The sequence below is a fragment of the Rhinolophus sinicus genome, linkage group LG06 (genome assembly GCF_036562045.2).
Source record: "Rhinolophus sinicus isolate RSC01 linkage group LG06, ASM3656204v1, whole genome shotgun sequence".
Classification (NCBI taxonomy): Eukaryota; Metazoa; Chordata; class Mammalia; order Chiroptera; family Rhinolophidae; genus Rhinolophus; species Rhinolophus sinicus.
The window spans coordinates 141454452-141478381 of record NC_133756.1 but is presented as its reverse complement, the minus strand read 5'-3'; the positions used below and the strand labels follow the sequence as shown (position 1 = coordinate 141478381).

At 36.9% G+C, this 23930-nt stretch overlaps 1 protein-coding gene across 1 annotated transcript in view; it reads left to right on the top strand.

The window, feature by feature from the left end:
- The first annotated feature begins 23715 nt into the window (after nt 1-23715).
- The window catches only part of MPPED2 (metallophosphoesterase domain containing 2), a 161993-nt gene continuing 161778 nt past the window's right edge, over nt 23716-23930 (top strand). The window contains exon 1 of the mRNA XM_019738618.2: nt 23716-23875. The gene's annotated coding sequence lies outside the window, so the exon portion shown is untranslated. The remainder of the gene's footprint in view (nt 23876-23930) is intronic.

Genomic DNA, 23930 nt, shown 5'->3' with positions numbered 1-23930 from the left:
CATGAGCCACAAAGCCATTTGCAGATGGCCACTGCCCATGCTGGGTTTGAAGGTGCCTCCAGTGGTCAAGCTGTGAAATGAGGCTGGCTGTCGCTAATGCTGGGCTTAGCGCTCAGCCAGAGGTATGGGACATGCCGAAGCCAGATGCTGCTTGTTTGGGTTTTCTGAATGTTTGAAAGATTTTGCATCTGCATGGTGGAATGGGGAAGGGTTCAACAAAGAAACAATGGCTTCTTCCAGCTTCTCTGTCTGGGGGAAAGCTGCCTCTCCAGACCTTGCTCTGAAGTTAGACAATTCAGTTCCTCCCTGGTGCCTTTCAAACTGCTGTCCCAGTGCCAGTGCTCAGAGTGAGTGAGTCCACCAGCCAGTAAGTCTGAGGGCAGGTCCTTTAAGAAGAATGCCTGGGAATGCAGTGGCCCTTGGTCTCACTCACCCACAATTTCCACTGGTTTCACAGCCAGAAGTTGTGGGACGTTTATACCTGGCACTGGAACCCTGGGCTGGGGAGGCTGGTGTGGGGCTAGGACCACTTGCTTCTTGAGGTGTGGGTGGGGGACCTCTGCAGCCACAATAGCCCTCCAGATTTTTAGTGGTCACACACAGGTGTGAGACCATCCAGGTTCATGTCTCTGCCCCTCCTACTAGTCTTGAGCTGGCTTCTTCTGTATGTCCTTAGTTGTTCAGCTAGACTTCAGGCGATTCTCAATGATGGTTGTTCTGTATTTTAGTTGTAATTTTGATATAGTCATGAGGAGGTTAGCATAGCATTTACCTTTTCCACCATCTTGACCAGAAAAAAAAGAAAGGAAAATAAAACCTATAATCAATTATTTGAAGAAATCTGATTCTTTCTATTCCCAAAGTCAAACTTGAGAGAAAGAAAAAGTTAAAGCTACCCTAAGAAGTCTCAGTGCTCTATAACAGTTTGATTATTATTTATCATAATAAAAAAATAGCTTCAACAAAATCAGTTTAGAGCCAAACATGTTGCTGGTGCTGGTCTATAAAAGTGAGTGATGGAGCCAGAAAAAGCAGGGGAGGCCAGTAAATATATAACAAACTAAAATATTGTGATGATGAAATAGATAACAGATATTGAATACTTATTACGTGCCAGGCACTGTGCTCAGTGCTTTTGTCAACCAAACAGTCAATCAACAAACATGCGTTGGGCCAAGTACTGTTCTATGTGCTGGGATAAAGCAATGACAAAACAGAAGACCCTGCTTTCTAGAAACTTAGAGCCCAGTAGAGGGAGATAGAAAATAAATGTGTAAAAAAAAGAGACCTATTAGATGATTTCAAGTGTTCTGTGATAAAATAAAGAAAATAGGTCAATGAAGTAGAGAATAAATAGAGTATGGGAGATGAAGAGTTTTCAAAACTGGTCCAGGATGGGCTCTCTGAGGAAGTGGCTTTGAATAAAGACATGACTTAGAAGAAGCAAAATGTATGTAGTTTGTTCCAAGTAGAAAGAACAATTGCTAATGGTTCTGAGATGGCTACAAGTTCAGGTTAGCTGTGGGATAGAAATTAGGTCAGTGTGAGTTGAGCCAGAGAAGAGTAGAAGATGAGCTCAGAGCGTGGGCAGGACCCCTGTGGAACTGTAGACCATGATCATCTACTATGGATGTTCATCTACTATGTGCAAGAAAGCCACTGGTACGTTCTGATTTAAGCAGTGCCCTGCTATATTCTGATTTAAACGTTAGCAATCACCACCGTCTACCACCCACCTTCATGCCAGCACACTTCCCAAGCCCCACTGCTCTCTGACATAATTGTCACTGGGCTGGATGAGTAATTGATAGTCAGAAGAGTATTTCACTTTACCAACCAGTATGGAAGTATTTTAATATTTTAGCAACCGCTACAGACACACTAGATCATACCAGCCGAATATCAGTCTTAAACTAAGAAGTCTGAAATCTAGCGTGTTAGGCATAAGACATCAGTGACAATTTCTGGCCAGGGGAAAGACAGGACCAAAGTAGAGATTCCAGAAGGTTGAACGGGCAGCTCTGTGCAGGATAAGTTAAAGAGTGGAGGGAGAAACTAAAGGCAGGGAGATCAATCAGCAGATGACTCCAGAAGAAGCATAAGATCAGGTGAGAAGAACACATCAATTCCCCTAAAGGATTTTGCTGCGTTAGGCCTTGCCTTGATAAATGTAATAAATCCCTTCCCCTTTAAATTGATTTGTTGGCGATTTGTTTTGATGCTGAGGGTACCAAATGGGCATATGGCTGTCACCTACATGCCCTGTGAGTAAATGATAAAACTACTACCCTTGCTTCCTCTCTCTTGAGGGAACGAACTTTAGAACTCTGTGGTATGGAAAGTGCTGGGTTAGGAGTGAATTCCTGAGGTAACTTGGTACTTTCCAAAGATGGAATCTATCTATGAATCTTTGATATGTTGGTTAAACTGGGAAAAGGAAGAGATTCACACCTGACATGAAGAACATGCAAAGATCTTTGAAAAATCACCTTAAGTATACATTTTTGCTTCTTTCTAACGGTCTGAATAGATAGAGCAATTTCAGGAGAGAGGTTTGAGCAGGGAGGACAAAATGGCAACAGTGGAACAATTGGTGAATCTAGGTGAGCATATGGATCATCATTGTACTATTTTGAAACTTTCCTGTTGGTTTGAAATATTTTAAAATAAAAAATAAGAGAAAATAATTTGTTAGTTCGCTAATTGTTCTTTCTGGGAGCTAGCTGACATTTGGTTTTTAGTAGCAATAATTTTAATGACTCACTTTGTTTTCACTCTTAGAGAGGTCTCGCTACAGCCCAAATGATAAAATGAATCCCATATGTCTGAATCAAGGGAACAAGGTCGTATTTCCTAATGTACAGTGGCCTTTATTCTTCTTATTTTAATTTCCCTAATTATTATTATATAAGCCAGGGACCCTTTGTATGGCTGTAGAGTTTCCTTCTCTTTGCCATTTAATTGCTATTCAGCTTGACACAGAAAACACTCAATCTAATAACTAGATGTTTTGAATTATCTATTTGTGATTTGTTTGTTTGGGTCTATGATAATTTTCAAAGTGTCTGATGTGTCGAACAAACATGATATAATATTTAAGAATGTCAGAGGGCACTTTAAACTTTATTTTTCAGTCCCTCACTTCAAAATACAATCATGAAGTTAAAATGTTCAAATTGCCATTTTCTGTAAACTGGAACAAATTCCAGTGCAACTCCAGTTATTGTTAGAATCCAAGAATAATATCTTTGCTTTGTGGTTTATTCACATCTTAAAATATAAGGTTGAAACATATAAAATTGACATTTTGTAGATCAAAAACAGTGAAATATTGACAATTTCATATGGTTCACCCTATTAAAATCAACATATTTCCTATAATTTTGACATCAGATAAAAATATGATTCATATAGTCTATTATATATTATTTCCTCCCTGATGAAATCTCATAGCTTACAGAAACATGGAAACATAGTTTATAGAACCTCAGAGCATGGGCCCAAAGCAGTTGTTACAATAAATATAAAATCTCATATAAACTTACAAATGATGGAGTTCAGTGTGTAGTATCCAACTCATTATTATTTTGTTTCATCTCTATGCTGGCAGCAATTGAAGAAAAAATACTATTGACTAAAGTTAGCTGAATGGAGGTTGCATATTCTATACACATTCTGTACAAATCCTACAAATTTTGTATATTCTCTACAAATTCTACATATTATTTAAACACCTGTACAGTGGATTTCCATGATTGTCCTTGTAAAAGTCCCTTCTTTGCCCATCAAATGGAAACCCCATGGAGAAGGTTGGAAGTTCACTAAGTAGTATTAGTCTATTGGGCAACCTACATCTTTTCCTTTCATTTTTTTCCTGAATTACAGCTTCCGATAACCTCTGACAGGTGAAAAACCACTCATAGAATTCTCTTACTCTTTCTTTTTAACAAGTGGATACTTTCAATTTAACATGTATCATACTTAAATGCCAAATCCTGAACGTACCACATGATGCAATAGAGTATAGATTATCCTAACTGCTCTGCTAAGTGCTATTAAAAAAAGTCTGTGGATAATTCTCATAATTTGGCTCACTTACAACACAGGCATATCTTTTCCTTGACACTAAAAATGTATTTTTCCCCTCAAATGATTAGTGTTTCCCTTGGATATTTCTCATTAATATCCTTAAATATTGTAGTTCTGAGAACTACAGTTTTTTTAGAAACCTAAAGTTGCAGGGATTTTTTTTTTTAACAAACTCTCTTAGCAGAAAATTGAATATTGGAGCTTCAGTACAATATAGGTGCTTTTTCTATTACCATTTCAAAACTATACTGGCAAAAATGAAGGAGGAACTGAGATCTGGGCTTCTTTGTTTGTTGAAATCTTGTAAATTTTCTATTCCAGATTCTTCAAAAATTCACTATTCCAGGAAATAAATATATTTTTTTCTTTTTTGGCATAAAACCCACACACTTCCTAAAGTTATGTAAGTACCCCAGTAATAAAAATAAGCACAGGAGGAAAAGAATTGGAATTGAGCAGCACGAACAGTCAACCGGAAGAAAAACATGAAAAAAAAGAGTATTATGAGGGAGGCAACAGAAAGACTCAGGTCATGATATAGAAGCTTCTAGAGAAATCCCTGTGTAACGCACACGTACAGGTACTGACCTATACTCAGGCCTCACACCAGTACTACCATCAGGTAGCACAGTGCGGTAGCTGACAGCCTGGGTGTTGTTATCGCACGCTTGGGTCCAAAACCTAGTTCCACTTGGGTCATCTTAGGTAAGGACCCCAGTTTACTTGTCAATGAAATGGGCATAAGAATGGTATGTATAGGATTGAGTTAAGAGAATTAACTGTGATATTCCAAGTAAAGCACTTAGATCCTGATTCTGATGAATCGCCGACAACTGTTAACTATAAAAACTATAGCTATAGCTTAGTAATTTCTTTTCTAGTCTTCACAGCAGAAGCATCCAAAACATACATGCAAAAATCACAATCCTCAGTAATAGCTGTGGAAAAGAACTCTAAAGAATTATATGGATTCAGGTGAAATCAAACTATAAGCTCATTGGCTCATATAAGGATCGAACAGCTCTTACACCATCATTACGAGACGTGCCTGCAGAGACGTGATGTCCTGTAGTGGAAGGACAGCAAACTTATAACGAGGGTACACAAACCAAATTTCAGGTGCTCCATAGTGGCTACTGTATTGGTCAAATTCTAGAACATAAAACATCATTACAGAACATTCTATTAGCCATTGCTGCTTTAAAACTTAAGTAATCTCTAAGTTAACATAGCTAACACATGGTAGAACCAGGACTCAAATCCAGGTGACATGACTTCTAAACTTGTCCTCTGACGCCCTCATTGCCAAAGCCAGAACTAAGATTTTCCAACACCCACATCAATGTTCTTTTCGTTGTCCACTATTTCTTCTTAAGACTATCATTACCTCAGTGAATTATTATATGCTTCTTGGTGATATAGCACTAATATTCATGAAACCAGAATTTTCCTGCAGGCATTCATGTATCCCTTAATGATTCTCAGTACATCTACACACAGACTCTACTAGCATTTACTTATTTTAAAAAATTTACTAACATTTTTATTTAAATCTATTTACTCAAAAGTTATATTACTATAGTGAATGGTTTATCTTTATTACTTGCCTTATATTTATAAAAATAAATGCAGTGAAAGCAAAATATTTTATCATATCTATTTACTTAAAAATTATATTACTATACTGAATGGTTTATCTCTATCACTCGCCTTATATTTATAAAAATAAATGCAGTGAAAGCAAAATATTTTATCATATTCTATCCAGGTACTAAGAGTTTTTTTTATATTTCTATATAGAGAGGTTTGTGTTTTATATAGTGTTAAATATATACCAGTACAAAACAAATACTTTTACTTGTGCTAATTCCAATTATTGAGGAAGAACCAAAGAAGGAATATATTTCCTACAATGAGATATGATGCTATTCACTGCTACATCTGTAGAGCCACCCAAAACCTTCTCTGTGCCCACCAGGAGTTTGTGTGGCACCTTTAGAAATTCTGCATCAAACATTTAGGGCAAACCCAAAACAGTACGTAATAAACAAATATAAACATGGGCAAAAAACTGTATCACACAGACAATGGGCAATCTAGAAAGGAAGTGATTTTCAAGGCATATCTTCGTGGAAGGATGTACAAATGGGCTTTAAAACTAGAATGAAATGGGTAGGATTATTTGGGCCAAATAGTTTATGTCCTAAAATAGGAGGGCACACGGAGTTCGGGGGAGAATAAGACTCTCAGCATGACTAGCAACACAGGAACACTTTGGAGAATTTGGGGAAATGTAGCTAAGTAAGGTGGGTGAGGCTCGAATTTGGAAAATTTTGATGCTAGATGAATACAGAGAAGTGAAATCCGTTTAGAGGAGTGGCTTCAACTTACTCACAGAAGGCTCAGGATTGGAGCTGCAGTACTAATACCATTATGGACATGAAAAGCGAACATGAGCTGGATAACTTCATAGAACCAGAATATTCCAGGCGTTTTCAGCCATGAGTTGAAATGTAGTCCACTTTGCATTACAATCCCAGTATCCCTCCACAAGCCAAATCCCCTTCACTTGACAGAGTCTTCGAAAGAAACTCATTGTCCAGGTGTATTTCTAATCCTCAGAGGTCTTTTACGTCATCGCCTCCCCCACTAGTAGTCCCAAGGCTGGATGCCTGGCTCAGGGCTGGATGTAGGAGCAATTCACAACTATTGCTCACTGGAGGACAGAGGTGTGGCAATCCAGCCACAGCCTTTTCATTTTCTCAGCTGATCCCCTATGTGGTGCAGAAGAGAATGAACCTCTGACTGTGGCACACTCTGACATGGCATGTTTTTAAGAACCAAGTTAGCTGAGATGGCTCTGGATCCACAGTACTCAAGCTCAAATCCCAGTCTAACCATTTCACCTTACTGCTTTCCCTTAAATGATAATAATAACAGTGTTTCTGTTAACATTAGCTAAAATAAGTCATACAAGGTATTCATATACCTCCTGATTTAATTCATGTTAGTTGTATCCCTATTACTACCCCAAATTATTATAGCTCTGTCATGCACACACACAAGCACGCAAATGTGCACATACACACACACACACACACACACACACACACACACACACATCCATATTCCCCAGGAAGCTCAAATTCCTACTTTGCCTGATTAATTTTTATTCAACCTTCAAGTCACTGAGAAGCCTTCTCTACGCTTCCATCCAAAGGAGCCACTTATTTATTCATATATATGTACAGAGGGTGCCAAAACAATGTATACACACTTTAAGAACGGAAAAAACACTGTATTAATTATAATACTCAACATATACCAATAACAAAAGATGAACACAAGTCACGTGTAACTTCTGCAATTACAAGAGGTGCTCAAAGTGGTCACCATCAGTATCCAGAGACTTCTGATTACGGCAAACTACTGCTTGAGCATAGATAACATCTCTTAAAATGTGTAAACATTTTTTGGCACCCCTTGTACATATATACATGTAAATGAGGTCAGACAATTAAGTTCATGAATTCATCCTAGAAAAAGTGCTACATACCTCATTGCTGAATATCACTATGGTCACCTTCCAAGTACTCCCCTTGGGAAGCTATGCACTGACGCCAGCACCTAGTCCACCCTTCAAAGCAATTTTGGAACTCTTTCTGGAATGGCCATCAGAGCTGTCGTCGTATTACACTTGATGTCCTGAATGTCATCAAAATGTCTTCCTTTCAATATTTCCTTTATCTTCATGCAAAGAAAGAAGTCATTGTGGTCCAGATCAGGTGAGTAGGGAGGGTGTTCCAATACAGTTATTTGTTGACTGGCTAAAAACTCCCTCACAGACAGTGCCGTGGGAGCTGGTACATTGTCGTGATGCAAGAGCCATGAATTGTTGGCAAAAAGTTCAGGTTGTCTAACTTTTTCATGCAGCCTTTTCAGCATCTCCAAATAGTGAACTTGGTTAACTGTCCATTGGTATAAATTCATAATGAATAATCCCTCTGATATCAAAAAAAAGGTTAGCAACATCATTGCAACAAGTTTGCCAACTTAATTGTCAGACCTCATATATATCTCCCCTCTTTGTGAAGTCCAACTTAAATTCATAGACATTTGTATAAACAAAGCTTTGCACTGGAACAAAGCCAAGTCAATTCTGTTCCCCAGCAACTGAAGACAGAAATGGTCATGTACAGTCATTTTAATCTTAGTCATTTTGTTTTCATTTTTCTTAATTCTCTAGTGCTCGCTATGTTTGTGCTTAATTTTGAGGTATTTTATGAGCATTATTAATCTCATTATGTCCAATGAATGTATAAGCAATGAGAATGATGAAAACTACTAATTAGTGGCATAAGATTATGATGGAAACAAAGTGAAACCTAGCATTAATTGATGTGCATATGTTCATCACTTGTATAGCATCATTTTGGACTTAGGAAAAAATAGACTTATGAACAGCCTTTGGAAATTTAACTCATCTGTACCCAGAGAAGTTTCTCTGTTTGGCTTTCTGGTTATATTTTGATTTCTCTCTCTCTACTCTATGTTCCATGAGGCTATGAAACAACGTTTTGTTCAGTATGGTATTGCAGAGTACCCTAGAGTTATCATGATAACTTCGGACACTAGCTACCTACAGGTAAGCCAAACGTCTCAGGGTCAGGGCACAGTCCTCCACAAGATTTTCCTTACTCCAGGCACCAGACACAAGTCCAGGAGTTCCCAGGCCACACTCATTTCTGACCTACTGGCTACAATTAAAAATTTCCCATTACCCCGTCATGTTTTATCATTTGTTAGAACAACTCACAGAACTCAGGGAAGCACTATACTTAATGATTATAGTTTTATTACAGCAGAAGGATACAAATCAGAACCAGCTAAAAGGAGAGGCACATAAGTGTCATCCGAGAAGATCCCAAATGTGAAGTTTTCTTGTCCCCGCGATGCACAGTATTACCCTGTTGGCACACTGATGTGTGACAATATAAAGAGTACTTGCCAACCAAGGAAGTTCACCTGAACATCAGCTTTCATTTTATGATGGAAGCCTAAAATTTCTGTCCCACTCGTAGAGGAATGGCCATACCTAGGTTTATTGATAATTGCATGGTAGGTGTAAATGAATGTGGTAAAAGGCCTAACACATTTGTTGAACCAATAAATAACATAAGTGACATTAATATTAGGGTTAAAGTCTGGCCTTTATGATTGTGAATAGTCATTATTTGTTTTGATGTCAGGTGAAAAAAATCACTGTTGGATGGCAATTAGGCTATTACTAATTAGTTGATCTGTTGAAGGAAATAAAATGCTCAGGAATATGAAAATTAAAATGATGATCGGTAAACTCATTATCATAGGGGTAAGAAAGAGGAGTATAGATTTTCGTTCATTTTGTTTCTCAAGTTTTTATCAGGATTTTATTATGTAGGCAGAATTGGTTGAATCATTGCCCATGGAACTCAATTTCCAGTCCCATTCCACTCCCCAGAGGTAGGCTTATATCACATTCTCAGAGCCCCAAAATCTAATCACACAGTTGGTCTTTCTAACATGGCGAGCCCCCATCCTGACTCACCTCACTAGTATAAATCATCTGGAGACTCACCATGAGTCTCCTTGCTATCATAAGCCTTCAAGTATGGTCTGAAGGGTGTCTCATGAATAACAAAAATAACCTATCACTTGGGAAATTCCAAAGATTTAGAGGTTACTTTCCAGGAATCAGAGACAAAGGCCAATAAAATTCTTTATTACACAGTGATGCATAATAGGTTCTATAAATATTTGTTGAGTAAGTAACCTGCTGGAGAGGTAAGTCAGGTTAAACTGGATTTTGCTATGATTATGTCAAGAAGAAAGATAAAACATGTGACTGAATCTAGCAATTTGGTGATTGTATTCAAAGCAGTTTCAGATATTAATTGATTAAATAAGTGGGTGTTGAAATGTTAAAGGTTACACTATTAAGATGTTTGCTGGTGACTGACTAGAAGGTGGGAGATATAGGATAAAGGGACATGAACTTGTTTGTAGCAAGATGAGAAGGAGCCAGTGGAGTATAAGAGATTAAGAAGATAAGACCTGGCTCGTTTGAGATGGCCTTATAGGTGACTGAGCTTCCAAGCACATCTAGTAGCCACATACGAGTCTCAGGGATGAGGTAGAGATGATTCACTCAACAATATGGCTTCCAATGTCCCTTCTAAACCTAAAAATCCATGATTCAGCTCTGTGTAGATATTATTGTTCAAAGAAGGTTGTTCCTTTAGGTAAGGGGTTCTTAATCTGGGGTGATTTTGCCCCCCAAGAAAAATTTGGCAATGTCTAGAGACATTTGACCCAACAATTCCACTTCTGTCTACATACTCAGAAGAATTAAAAGCAAAAAATCAGATATTTGTATACCCATGTTAACAGCAGTATTATCCATAATAGCCAAAAGGCAGAACCAACCCAGGTTTCCATTGATGGATGAATGGATAAACAAAATGTGGTATATCCATAAAATGGAATATTATTTAGTCTTAAAAAGGGAAGGAAATCCTGACGCATGCTACAATATGAATAAACTTTGAAGATATTACACTAAGTAAAATAACCTAGTCACAAAAGGACACATATTGTATGATTCCATTTATATGAGATACCTAGAGCAGTCAAATTCACAGAGATAGAAAGTAGAATGGAGGTTACCAGGGGCTGTGGGGAGTTGGGAAAGGAAATTTATTGTTTAATAGGTATGAAGTTTCAATTTGGGAAGATGGCAAAGTTCTGGAGGTGGATGGTGGTGATGATTGCACAACAATGCAAATGTACTTAATTCCACTGAACTGCATATTTAAAATGATTAAAATGGTAAATTTTATGTCATATATATTTTACCACAATTAAAAAAAAAAAGGCTAAACTGCTAGTATCTAGTGGATAGTAGCCAGGGATGCTGCTAAACATCCTGCAATGTACAGGCCAGCTCCTGCAACAAAGAATTTTCCAGCCTAAATGTCAATAGTGTTGAGATTGAGAAATCTTGTTTTCACAAAATAGTGAAAGAACAACAGTGATAGACTGTGCAGTGATACTGGCCTTTCACTTTTACACTGCTTTTCCACACTCAAGTCACTTTCCTGATTGCATCAGATTTCACTGGCCAAATCAAGCTAAAAAGCAGCAGAAGTGGAGAAAAAGGCAGAAATTTGGAATTCTCAGTTTCTGAGATACCTGTATATCTATCTTTCTGTAAAATAATTTCACCCATAAAATCTGAAATTATGTAAGACTCCCTAGGTTGGCTTGAATTCTTCATATTTTGTTGTATTCGCAAGTCTATTTTATGCATGTTCAAGAAAATGATAATAAACTATTTTAGCAGTGATGTATTATTTTAGTATATATTGTGTCTAAATATATGTAATCTGATTTAAATCCTTGGGAAAACCATGAGTCTTCTACAGATGTGTTTTCTGCAGAAAAGAAAGCATCCTGGTTTAGAGAATGTCTTTATTTCTCCTGTTTAAAAATACACAGAAATCTCAATGGTGAGGTATCATTTTTTCCACTGCATGCACCATTGCTTAAAAGAGAACAATGTCTCCTGTTAAATAACTAAACAAATTAAAACTTGAATGAACAATGACAGTAAGAAAAAATGATCCTTTACATTTTCTATCCATGGGGGTCTCTGGATCAATGGCCTTTCAAGTCAGTCAAATAAATCTCCGATCCAGTCGAACAATCATTGAGTCTTACTATTTTCAAGAAATTGAACAGCTTATTTAATTGAAAATGATTGAAGCAATTGTGTGTGTGAGTGTGTGTGTGTGTGTGTGTGTGTGTGTGTGTTTGGGCCACCATATTTGATACAGATTAAATACAAGTGAAAAAGAACTATGGTTTGAGAAGCAATGGTCCTGAAAAAATTTTTAGTATTTGATTGCTTAATTATTTGTTTATTCCTCCAGCTTATTAAAAAAAAAAGATTTAAGGCAGGTCTGAGTATTTTTATAATCTGTAGGCTCTTGTCTTATATTTGTAAATATTTGGTAGACTGGGTGCTAAGCACTAAATTATTAAAGATCATTAAAAAAAAGGAAGGAAGGAAAGAAAGAAGGAAGGAAAGAAAAAAGAAAGGGGCCTAATATCTTCTAACACCCAGTAAATTACTTGATCTTAAAGACTATTTCAATAACTTTATTCAAAACACCATTAGCAAATAAGACATATATTTTACTTGCAATTAATGTGTATTCAAGGATATGATAACTAAAGAAAATTATTTAAGTAGAACGAAATGTGGTCTGAGTGGACTTACTGTTTTTTACTTCTGTCATCCATTGCCATTCTGAAAAACACTCCAATTTTTCCCCCAGTGTTATAGTCTTGGTAGGGATGACAGATTCTGGTGTCTGTCTGCCCATTGGAGAGTCACGGCAGCCGCTGGGGGCTCTTTCTGCCAAATCATTCCTGCATCATTCAGATACATGCAGGAGGTGGATTTACAGTCTCAGCTTGGTGTGTGGATGTACTCTCCAGGACGTGGACTCTTACGCAAGTGACAGAGGAATGATGAGACATTGGAGTTGAGTCGTCCTGGTGGCAGTACCTACTAGTACGACACTACCAATGCTGTAAGATATTTCTCTAGTTCCTGGTTCCCAGTTCTCTACATCTTCACTTCTTGATTTCCTACTTCCTGCCCAAATGTTGTAGTAACTATGGCTGTGTTCCAATGCACACCAATTTAATGGTTTAAAACAATAATAACAACATCTATTTTGCTCAGGTCTCAACAAGGGCAGCTTGTTTCTCTTCTACTCATTCTGGCTTGAGGAGGCTTAAAGACAGGGATTGAAGGCCTGCTCACATGTGTGGTGCCTGGTCAGGGAAGACTGGAACAGCTGGGGACCAGAACAGATGGCGCTCCTTGGGCATCTCTCAAATCTTTATATGTTTCTATCCCGCACCGTGGCTTAGGGTGACCAGACTTCTTACGTGGCAGTTCAGGGACCCAAAGATCCACTCCTCCAGAAAGATTCACGCAGCAGCCCGGTCGCTTTTTATGACCTAGCCTCCAAAGTCATGCGGTGTCACTTCTATGGCACTCTTGGTTGAAACACTGTTAAAAAGTCCTTCCACCCACATTCAAGGGGAAAGAACATAGGATCTCCTACCTCTCAACAGAGTACAGTCAACACCACATTGTAAGAAGAACATGTGAAGTAGAATGTACATCGGTGCAAACATTTTTGGAAAATTTAACCCCCCTACCCCCAGCCTTCTGATTGGTCATCCTGTCACTTTTCCATAAACTCCCTGTTGCTGATCTTAGCCTGGGTCAGGCTCTATTACTTTATAACTAAAGAATCCCAATCTAATAGAGTAAGGATCTGTTTTATTAATCCCTTGGCAATTAAGTGCCACTTTCATGTTGGATATGTAATTAATATCACTATCAAGAGGTTGGTCCTTCTTCATTACTTAATTACTAGAAACACCTGCATGACTTGGAAGAAGACTTTGCTTCACTGGTGAACAAGTCCAACTATTTTATCAAGCTTCACTCCACTGCTGCAAAACAGAGACGATTGTAAGAAAATAGCTGAGGCAGAGAAAGGTTATTTGGTTTATCACAGATGGCAATGGGCAGTGAGGCCCTTCCAGAAACAGACCCAGAAGTTTGCATTCCCTCAGCCAGGCTGAAACTATTAAATCGCATAGAAATACCAGGAAAAGATAAGCAACATGAACTAGTGATTGCTGGCGCTAAACACTCTAGTGAGTTCAAAGAGCCTCAGGGCTTGCTGTTTATTTGGAAAACCAGAAAAAAAAGAAAAAAAAAGTGGTGAGAGAATGGTAGGTTAGAAGCCTAGCTACATATTAGCTTACAATTTTGTCTTAACCAGGCTTGTTTGAAGAATTTACATATTAGGGGTGTATGGGTTTATGTATGTGTTTCAAGTACTTTAATCCTTTTTTTAAAAAAAATGCTTCTGGGCATGTGTACAAATTTGAAATAAAAATGTATGTTCCAATGAATATTATCACTCACTCATTAAAATATCTCCTTGAAAAGGAGAGAATTTTAACATAAGAGTACATGAATGTCAGAAAAGCAAGTTAGAAAAATAGCAAGTGTTATAATTAATATGTGGAATTTGATGTTGTTTTAGTAAAGATGAAAATGTTAAAGTAAATAATTAAATCAGAGAACAAGTTTGTTGTTTCTAGGAATATTCCATTCCTCCTTCTGAGTCTTATTTATTAATTTCCCTTAGAACCCAGAAGGTTCTAGAAGATTTTTTCTTTTTGATGTAATTGTGTGATTGATCATCTATATACTTTCAAATTCTTTTATTAATAAAGTTGTGGAGATAAAAGAGAAGAGGAAAATGTATGCCTGTGATTCCAGCCATTGGTATTTTTCAGGGTTTAATTTTTACCTTCAGTGTTCAAATACTATATTTTCATCTATTCTCAGTCTCTCTCTCTCTCCCTCTCTCTCTCTCTCTCTCTCTCTCTCTCTCTCTCTCTCTCTCTCCACACACACACACACACATACACACACACACACACTCCAGTTCCACCTCTTCCCCTTTTGGTTGTCTTCCAGAAGCCGCTTTTTCCAGTGACAGACATCTTCATGGGTTGATTTTTGTGACCACTGGCTGTGTTGTGAGAACTGTTTTGGTCTTGCTTGTCTTCCTGCCTGTCAAAGGCCACGGAGTGTTGGAGTCTGAAAACAGCCTGAATCAGCATGGACCCCAGAGACGTTCAACACCTCTCAATAAAACTTTCAATGATCTTCATTTTTCACACATCATTTCAGTTGTGGATGACACCCTTCATATGACAAAAATTATATTGAATAGCATCTTGAATGAAAAGGTTTTTTTTTTGTTTTTTGTTTTTTCAAATAGAGATGATGCAGAGAATTACATCTAATAACTGGTTTTTTATTCTCCACTATGAATAAAACCGCTACTAAAACCCAAGAAAAATCCTGTGTGTTCCTCTAGAAGCAAAATATCCTAAAACCTTTAATTTGAAAACCCTGGGGGCCCAACCATTTAAGCCATCTTGAAGAAAATTCTATGTATGTGGAAACACCTGTTAGAACTATTTTTCCAAAGAAATGATTATTAAAGGACATTAGTGAAACACCTTTTTATTGACTAAATACCTTTTGGAGCTATTGCTTCACTCTCTTTTCTTTGTATGTTTACCTTATTTTATTAGCAACTTGTTGCTGGATTCTGATGTATTAATTCTTTGCAACAGCAAGAGATTTTTGTTATGTTATGGTATAATATTACTTCTAAAATGTTACATTTTTACCTCAGTGTAAGTACAGCATTGCGGAACTAAACAGCACACATAACTCTCAATCTATCATCTGCATTACATTCCCTTTGCATTAGGTGTACCACTGGCACGAAAATCAGAGCCCCAGCTCCAATTTTTCCAGCTGTCTCTGTCGCCCTGTGATCTTTTGGTACAAAATTTTCTAGCCTGTTTGAAAAGACAGGCTTCTACCCCCCCACCCCCTTTGATTGTGCTTAGGCATTTTGCCAGCCTGAGACATGGATTAATATGAACAGAATCACAGACTTTCCTGCATATGTCATTTACGTGTGTTTAGTGGCGTATACTAAGCAAGAAAAAGGCGGACCACAGTTGCCTTTGTGTAGGTTTTAGTCTGGGTAGGTTTTGATTTCACTCAGAGTCAAGAACAAAGCAACCTCTGACTTTTCCTCAAACTCAGCCCGTATGGAATGACTTCTAATGACTGCATGAACTGCTAGCCTTCAGATGACTAGAGCGCTTTTTGCTTTTTTAGTTTTCTCCTTCTGTGATGTTTTATGATTATACCCGTGGTGCAGTTCTATTTTTGTTTTTCATGATTTCCTGAGTGCTTAAAGTCTAGAGGGAATTTTTTTTAATCATTTGGACACCATCAAATGTGCTTTTCAGTTTAGGGATAATGTAGAAAGAGGCTTTAAGTATCATGCCAACACCAAACATGGCATTCCCTGTTGAATGAGCCAATTCCATCCCCTGAGTCTGAATAATTTAGAGGAGACGTGATGTCATTGTCTACTTAGAGATAAATGGAAAGGAGTCTGGGTGTAGACTTTTGGAGTGGTCTTTGTAATAATAGTAATTAAAAAAGAGCATTACCTCATATATTTAAACTTTCTGTATATACCATGTGCTTTTCTCATTTTTACCCAGTATTACTCATAAAGGGCTAGTAGTTCTGTTTCATTATTTTTGAAGTACTGTTTGGTGACACTGGTTTAACACTTTCTCACAGTTCACTGCTATAGTTTTCATCAAATTATATTTCTCGTAACACTAGGCACTTTCATCACCAATTTCCATATGCCTCAAAGACATGTAAGGACCACTTTGCCAACAGCAAATGCAGATACCAGATATTAGCTGCTACTGAATACATTTTTCTCTTAGTATAGCATTTTCTACAATGAAAATCTTAGAATCTACCAGGCCAACCCCTTGACACCCAAACACACTTATATTTGTTTGACTAGATTAGCCTGTGTGTATGGTGAAGGTGGAGGGTTACGACAGACTATTTAATTTGGATGTGCAGATCTAATGATAAAATAACTACTGGCCATATACACTTCCATATACTTCATATTCAAGCTTGTGGGAAAGTAACAGCCAAAGAACTGCCAATTTCCAAAAAAACTCTTAAATCTTCCCTGCTTTAAATTCTACAATTTTCCCATGTTATTGCCATCACATCTTGAACTGCCTGTTGTCAAATGAATGCTACAGATTAGGGGCCATTATATATTTTCAAGAACTCTGAAGTATGCAAATAAGTTATATCAATAATTGGTGTATCCATTAGTCATCGCTTCTCAACAAACTATCAGCTTACTTGTTTTGCTTATGAATTTAAACAGCATAAATAATCAAAAACTAACTGCAGCTAGCCAAACATAAAATCCTTAATTTGCTTTTTTGAATGCTGCTCATGCCTCAAAAAAAGGGGGTGGGGGAGAATTAATAAACCGACAATAAACTAAATACAAATCTTTTGGTCTTTCAAAGATCAATTCAATCATTCCCATAAATATGAATATCAGAATAATTTCCTTAATATGCTTTAGGACTACTGAATTCTTAAGGAAGCATCTTTTAAAGTAATCTCTCTGATTGTACTATGTGTGCAGGATCCAGAAATGGAGTATACACTGTTGGGTATTCTGAACTTATCACATGCATCACACTTCCTTTAATGAAAGTGCTTGTCTATAGAGCCACAGAAAACATTTAATGACATAGAAAGATGTTCATAGCATTATATTCATTTGAAAGAATAGGTTATATAGGTGATAAAGTATAAGGGAGAAAGAAGGGAACTTTTACTTCTTATGTACTTCATTCAGTGTTTAATTTATTTACAATGAGTGTACATTAATTTTGTTTTAAAAAGATTTAGAAGTAGATTACAACAGTGTATAATAATTGCTTGATATGGATCAGACATTATTCTAAGTTCTTTAAAAGGTATTAACTCATTTAATCCTTGTGAGGACTCTGTGAAGTAGGTATATACAGTATCTTCTTTTTACAAAGGAGGAAATCAAGGCACAGAGGATTGAAGCAATTTCCCCAAGATCACACAGGTAGTTAGAGGCAGAGATGAAATTCTAACCCTGCTTTTCTCTCAGCTACTATACTATATACTTAGCTGCATTCCCAATTTTATTCCATTTTTGTAAAATACATTTGACTGGAAAATCTATATAACAAAATGTGAACAGTGGATATTTCTGAATGATGAAATTATGGCTAATTTTTAAGTTTTTCTTTTGGCTTTTCTCTGTTTTCTAATTTTCACAAAACAATGAATATAAAAAGGAAAAATTGAAAAGAAAAAAATAGAAATTTTTAATTTCCTTCTAGTACCGGTAAGTGTGAAATAGGGATGTTGATACAGCACTGTGATTTGTAAGTACCCTCCAGTAAACCTTCCTTTTATTTTAGCATCTAGTAAAAACCGTGTGCCCTAAATCTTGGATATTTGACTGTTCTCTTGTGTGTAGATTTTACTTTGTTTATAGATGATCATTACAGGGCATCTTGAAAACAGAAAAAGAAACTGATGGAACCTTCAAAATGTAGAAATGCCAAGAAAGGGGTAAAGTTAGAAAACGTAATTGCCTTTATAGAAGTCCTAAAATGTTTGTATATATTTCCGTTGCATCTTTTCTTAGCAATCTGAGTTACTAAGCAGGGCCATAGTAACTTAACTTGTACCAGTAAGGAACCCAACAACTAGAATATCTTCCTTTCAATGGGTTTGAGAAGACTGATTGGGTCCCTATGGAATAATCCTGTACCAAAAGAACAATATTCTTACTTGCAGTTAGTGTCTATGTATTTTCTCTGAGAACACATCTGTCTATTTGAAGATTTCACTTAAAAAAACCAAATACTGGTAAGAATTCCTTAGAATATTTTTGGAATATTTAATACAGGTGAACTAGTTCTGATGAGGACAGACATGAAATTGATGTAGCATCTAAAATCTTTAAAGGAAAACAGAAATGCATTTACCTACTGGATTTATATTTCAGACAAAATTAGAACAAGTCCATACGTGGGCCAAAAATTGGTGTGGGGCATCAAATGGGGGATAAAGTTTTAGGATCTGTATATTTGAAAAAAAATAAATTAGATTAGTCACTTTTTTTTTTTTTTTTTTTGCCAGTGTTGTATTTAATACTGCGGTTCTTCATGACAAGATGGTATCCCAAAAGATGAGTATAGAATAGAATGAATACAGCTTGGAGACATAGGAAGGCTGGCCTGTGAGTGGAATGAGGAGATTAAGAAAGGGAGTCATTAGGTAAGTAAGGCTGTCAGCATCTCTGGCTGGGTACTACCCTGCCTTCAGCCAGTACTTCAAGATTCTGGTAATCTTTGTTTTTATTATATGAAATTTATTCAAATCTCGCATCCATTCATCTCTCTCCATGTCTCATCTCCTCCAAACTGTCCTGCTGAAGTCTACCATCACCTCCCAACCTATTGTAGTCATTTGCAATAGTTCCCAAATGGCCTCCCAATGTTCACTCTAGCCCCCTAAAATCCATTCTCCATGCTGGGGGAAGTGACCTATTCAAAACACAAATCTAATCACGTTAGCCTTTCCACTTAAGATCCTTAAATAGCTGCCAATTGCCCTTAGGATGAAGTCAAGCATCTTGAATAGGGCCTTAGCTGTGACCTTCGAACATCTCTAACCTGGCCCTTCAGTTCCTGGCCTCTGTCTAGAGTTCCCCATCCAGACCCCTTTTACATGTGCTATGCACTTTCTCATTCAGCATCCCACCACACTGCTCCTCTCTGCCCCATGACATCCTTGGATTCTTTTCCTGCATCAGGGAAGTTTTTGCTTAATCTCAGAGGAGACAAAGTCTCTCTATTGTGTGTTTTCTTTGCACCAGGGGTCCCTCCTTTCCATAAATATAACTTTTATTTCTTTGTGTGATTATTTCAAGTCAGTCTCTCCCAAGGTTCATGAGATTACAAACTTCATAATGTGAAGGACAACTCTGCTTTTTTCATCATTATACCATCAGTATGGTTTAAGTACTCTGCCTGGCACAGAGCAGAGCTTAAAAAAATATTTGTTGAATAATAGAACCATCACATTAAATAATATAGAGAGAAATGGGTTTTAGGTTCTGCTGGTCTCTCAAACTCATTTTATGTATATATTTTTTAGAAAATGTATTCATTCATTTATTTTTGCTGAAAAGGAAAATTACATTATATACTGCTTACTCAAAATATTGATATATCTTATGCTAGCTTGTCAAATTGAATTATTAAATTTGAAAACTCCCACAAACATTTTTTTAATCAGGTTATTATGGGTTTTCCACTCTTCCCATATTTCAAAAGAGATTACTTTGGCTTTTACGACAATGAGCATGTTCTTCCACCATGACAAGCCTCTCCCAAGTACCACTAAATTCTATCACTTTCCCAGAATTGGAACCATGATATGGAGAAAAACTCAGCCTATATTAATTTATAACAGATCATGCGAGTCTGTTAGGATGGAAAACACACTAACATACGCTTAGCATCTCATTCAGATTTTAAAAATTATTAAAATTATTATTACATAAATAATACTTGTCTGATTTTTTTTGATATGTAACTAGATATTGGCAGTAAGTATGGTAAGAAATAGTGAGTTTTGCATAATTTTGGTATTTTCACTCCCTTTGTATTTTTTAAGTTGCTGGCAAAGCTGGATCAAATTTAGTTTTTCTAAGATGATACCTATATATTTTATGAAATGAAATTTATCAGTTCTAGTGCTTCCTAAATCTTCTTAGCCATAAATGTTTTTATTGAACCAACAGGAAATTTTAAATACAAAGGACTAAAAACGTGATTTATATATATATTTAGAGGACTTCAAAAGGAATCATGTTAATCACACAGTTTTTTTTCTTTTTTCTTTTTTGACTATATCTGGGTACATTTTTCCTGTAAATTTTAAGATATAAATTTTACTCTGGATTTTTTTTTTTTTGCATCCTACTGCATTTTAAAAAAAGGGTGACTGTAAATGGATGTGATACATAGCAATCTTCAGTTTCTCAATGAGAAAATCAACTTCTGAAACAGTCTTATGTATTATTTCATATTCCTAAAGGCATTAGCAAACCCTGTTAAATGTGCTATGTGAACTCCATGGAAAGTCCTTAGGCTTACCCTCTGACACTGGCCTCATGACATCACTTCTGTTCCTGTATATCAGGTATGGATTTTCCTTCATTGTGTAGTTGCCTCATTCACTCATGCATTCTCTTACTCACTTTCTCACTTATTGACTCATAAAATTGTTTAACAAGTATTTCCAAGTTTCTACTATGTGCATAGCACATAAGAATGAAGTACACAAAGGAGTATAAGGTATAGTTCTTAAACTTGAAAGAGGTACAATGAAAACATTTTAAACAAGTCAAAAAATTAAAAACTGTAGGAATTTAGAATAAAGGTGCTTGTTGGCTCAGATTATTTCCTAATAGCTTCATAATATTAGTTCCATTAAGAGGCTCTGATTTTTCATAATATATATCTTAGCCTTTTCTGGAAAATGATAAAAATGCAGACAATTTAAAGGAAAAAAAGAGGTAAAATAGCTGCTGTTTGTTCCTAGCTGTCTTTAAGTTAGATTGGGGTATATAATTTCATTTCACTGAAATTACTTAGTGAAATGTAATAGTTTCAAATTTTTTTTTTTAAGAACCACAGGATTGAATCAAATTTTAAGTTATACACAAAGTATCCCTGAATTACTGAAAAACCTGTTACAGGGAGAATAAAAGCCAACTCCAAATAAAGTATTAAGCTTTCAAAGGACACAACATTCACTTTCCAAGCTTCCACGTAAAGTTCTCTCATGTTCCTCTCTCATTTTCTTCCCAAAACGCATTCTGAAAAGATATTTTAAAAAGATTGCAGCAGGCTATCAGGAATCATATTTGCCAGGTCCTTCGATGAAATCACTGGAGAAAGGGTCCAGATTTACATTCCATTAAAGAAAAAAAAAATTGTAGTATTTACATAGAGGCAATCATAAACTTAACATTTGGTTTTTATCCCTCTTCTGCTTTCCATTATAAGCAATAAAAATTGAATTTAACAACAATAACAAAAAATGGAGCTTACAGCCTCACTTATCTTTAAAAAAATAAAAAGTCCCAGCGTATAGCATTTAAAATTTGGTATAATGAGGCTCAATGTTTCAAAGCTGATGTCAGGGGACAGACATGGTTCACATCCAATCATTTTAAAACAAGCTTTTAGTGTAGGTAGCTATATAGGTAGAGAATATGATTTAATAAAATGCAATATGTTCAAATCCATGTAATGAGAATTATTTGAAAAGTGAATTCCTTTTGTTCCTGATTTACCATTTAAATCCACTTATATTTCTCCAGCTTCTTTCTTTTGGTAACCTAATGGAAATAGAATTTCAGAACCCTTATACAGCTTGGTCACTGCCTCTGTCAGTGTATAATTGATCAGCAGGGACCCTGTAGAGGCTGACTTACTTCTTCCTTCAGTACAAGTTACAATTTTAAGCTTTTTTGTGCCTCAATTTTTCCCCAGTGAGCAAATGGTATACAAATTTTCGTCAACTTTGTGAAGAATCACTTGCTTGATTTTTTATAGCATTATATGTCCTGCAAAATGTGCCACGTTATTATTTACTGTCTGTGCACATAGATTTAGGATCATGCACAAACTAGTATGAATGTATTGATTGACTGACTACCTGTTACGTTTTAGAACAAGAAGTTAGAAAACCACAGAAGTTATTTGACTGGTGCAGAATTTTGTTTGTTTGTTTGTTTTTGAAGGGTGGTGGGGAGAGGAGGACTGATTAAATCAGTCTAAATCCCAAATCAGTCTAAAAACTCAACCCATTTAGATAGGAGAAGTATACTACTAATTCATAGAATAAGGGGAACAAAACCAAACATTTCTTCAAAAACATGATTCTAGTCAGTGTTTGCTGCTGGGCTGGAAAACAAAATAAAAAGATATTCCCACCCCATCTTTGGCATTCTTTAATGTCAATGCCACTTGCTGTGATTTGTGCTGGGCAAGGGTAGTCACTGTCCCTTGATCCCAGTCCATTTAACAAGTACCGACACTCTGGGCATACTGTACAACAAAATAAATACATTAGCAAAACCATTTCCCCCTTCATTTCAGCCCAGGCATAAGAGATAGGTTACTTAAAATTCAAGTGCCAGGAAAGCCTATTGTAAAAGGGAAATATTTTCAAGTGAATTCCGTTTGATCTTTTTTTTATAGGGGCTCCTACCAGCCTCTCTCCCTTCCTCCTCAGACCCTGGTAACCAATTAGTCTCAGCACGGAGGCCACAGATCAAGTTGAAATGGCTCCTTTTTATTTTTAGGAGATATAATTTCAGCCAGGATGTCTAGTCAGTTGTCACATAGTATACTTAGCACACTTCTCACTCACAAACACATCCATTGGATTTTCCTTTGGAGAATGCCTAGATCTTTGAGTCTGACTCCTGGAAAGGAATTAGATCTGGTTGCCCTCCAAATCCTTCAGCTCTGACAATGGCATAACATCACAGGGCCACCTCATCTTTCACAGGAAGCCTTGCCAACCAAGTTTTCTAAAAGCCTTCTCTTCCTAGTCTTCTGTCCTCTAGCATTTCAGTGTAGTTCCCTTTCCTTATGTCGTTTGCATACAATTCTGAAAACCTTCCCCCCACCCCCCCATCCAAAGTAGCAGAGAAAAGGGAACTAACTTTGATTTCTAAAACGTTTTTGAAGGGCTTATCTTTTGGGGAAATGTGCCCCAAAGACAAAATGAAAACAATTAGAGTCTGCCTCTCCTCACCTCTATATCCTAAACCTGCCGTACATAATTCATGGAGGTGAAAGAAATTATCAGCTGGGTTGGCCTTTTCTTTCTCAGGAACAACATTACAGAGAGAAAGGGGTGTGTGTGTGTGTGTGTGTGTGTGTGTGTGTGTGTATCTGGTGAGTTGAAAGGCTTAAGAAAAGGGAGCAGAGCTCTCCCCCAGGAAAGCCTAAGCTCAGCAGATGGGAGGGAACCCAGGGTCGCCTTTTTTGGTCTGAGCTGAGTGCCCCAGCCCCTTGCCCTGCTCCAGCCGCGAGCTTTGCGCCCTGGAGCTGTGCCAGGACTTCATACAGCGCCTGACAGGTCGGTGGTTGGGGTGGAGGGGGGGGGGCTGGGTATTCTCTTTTTCAGAAGACAC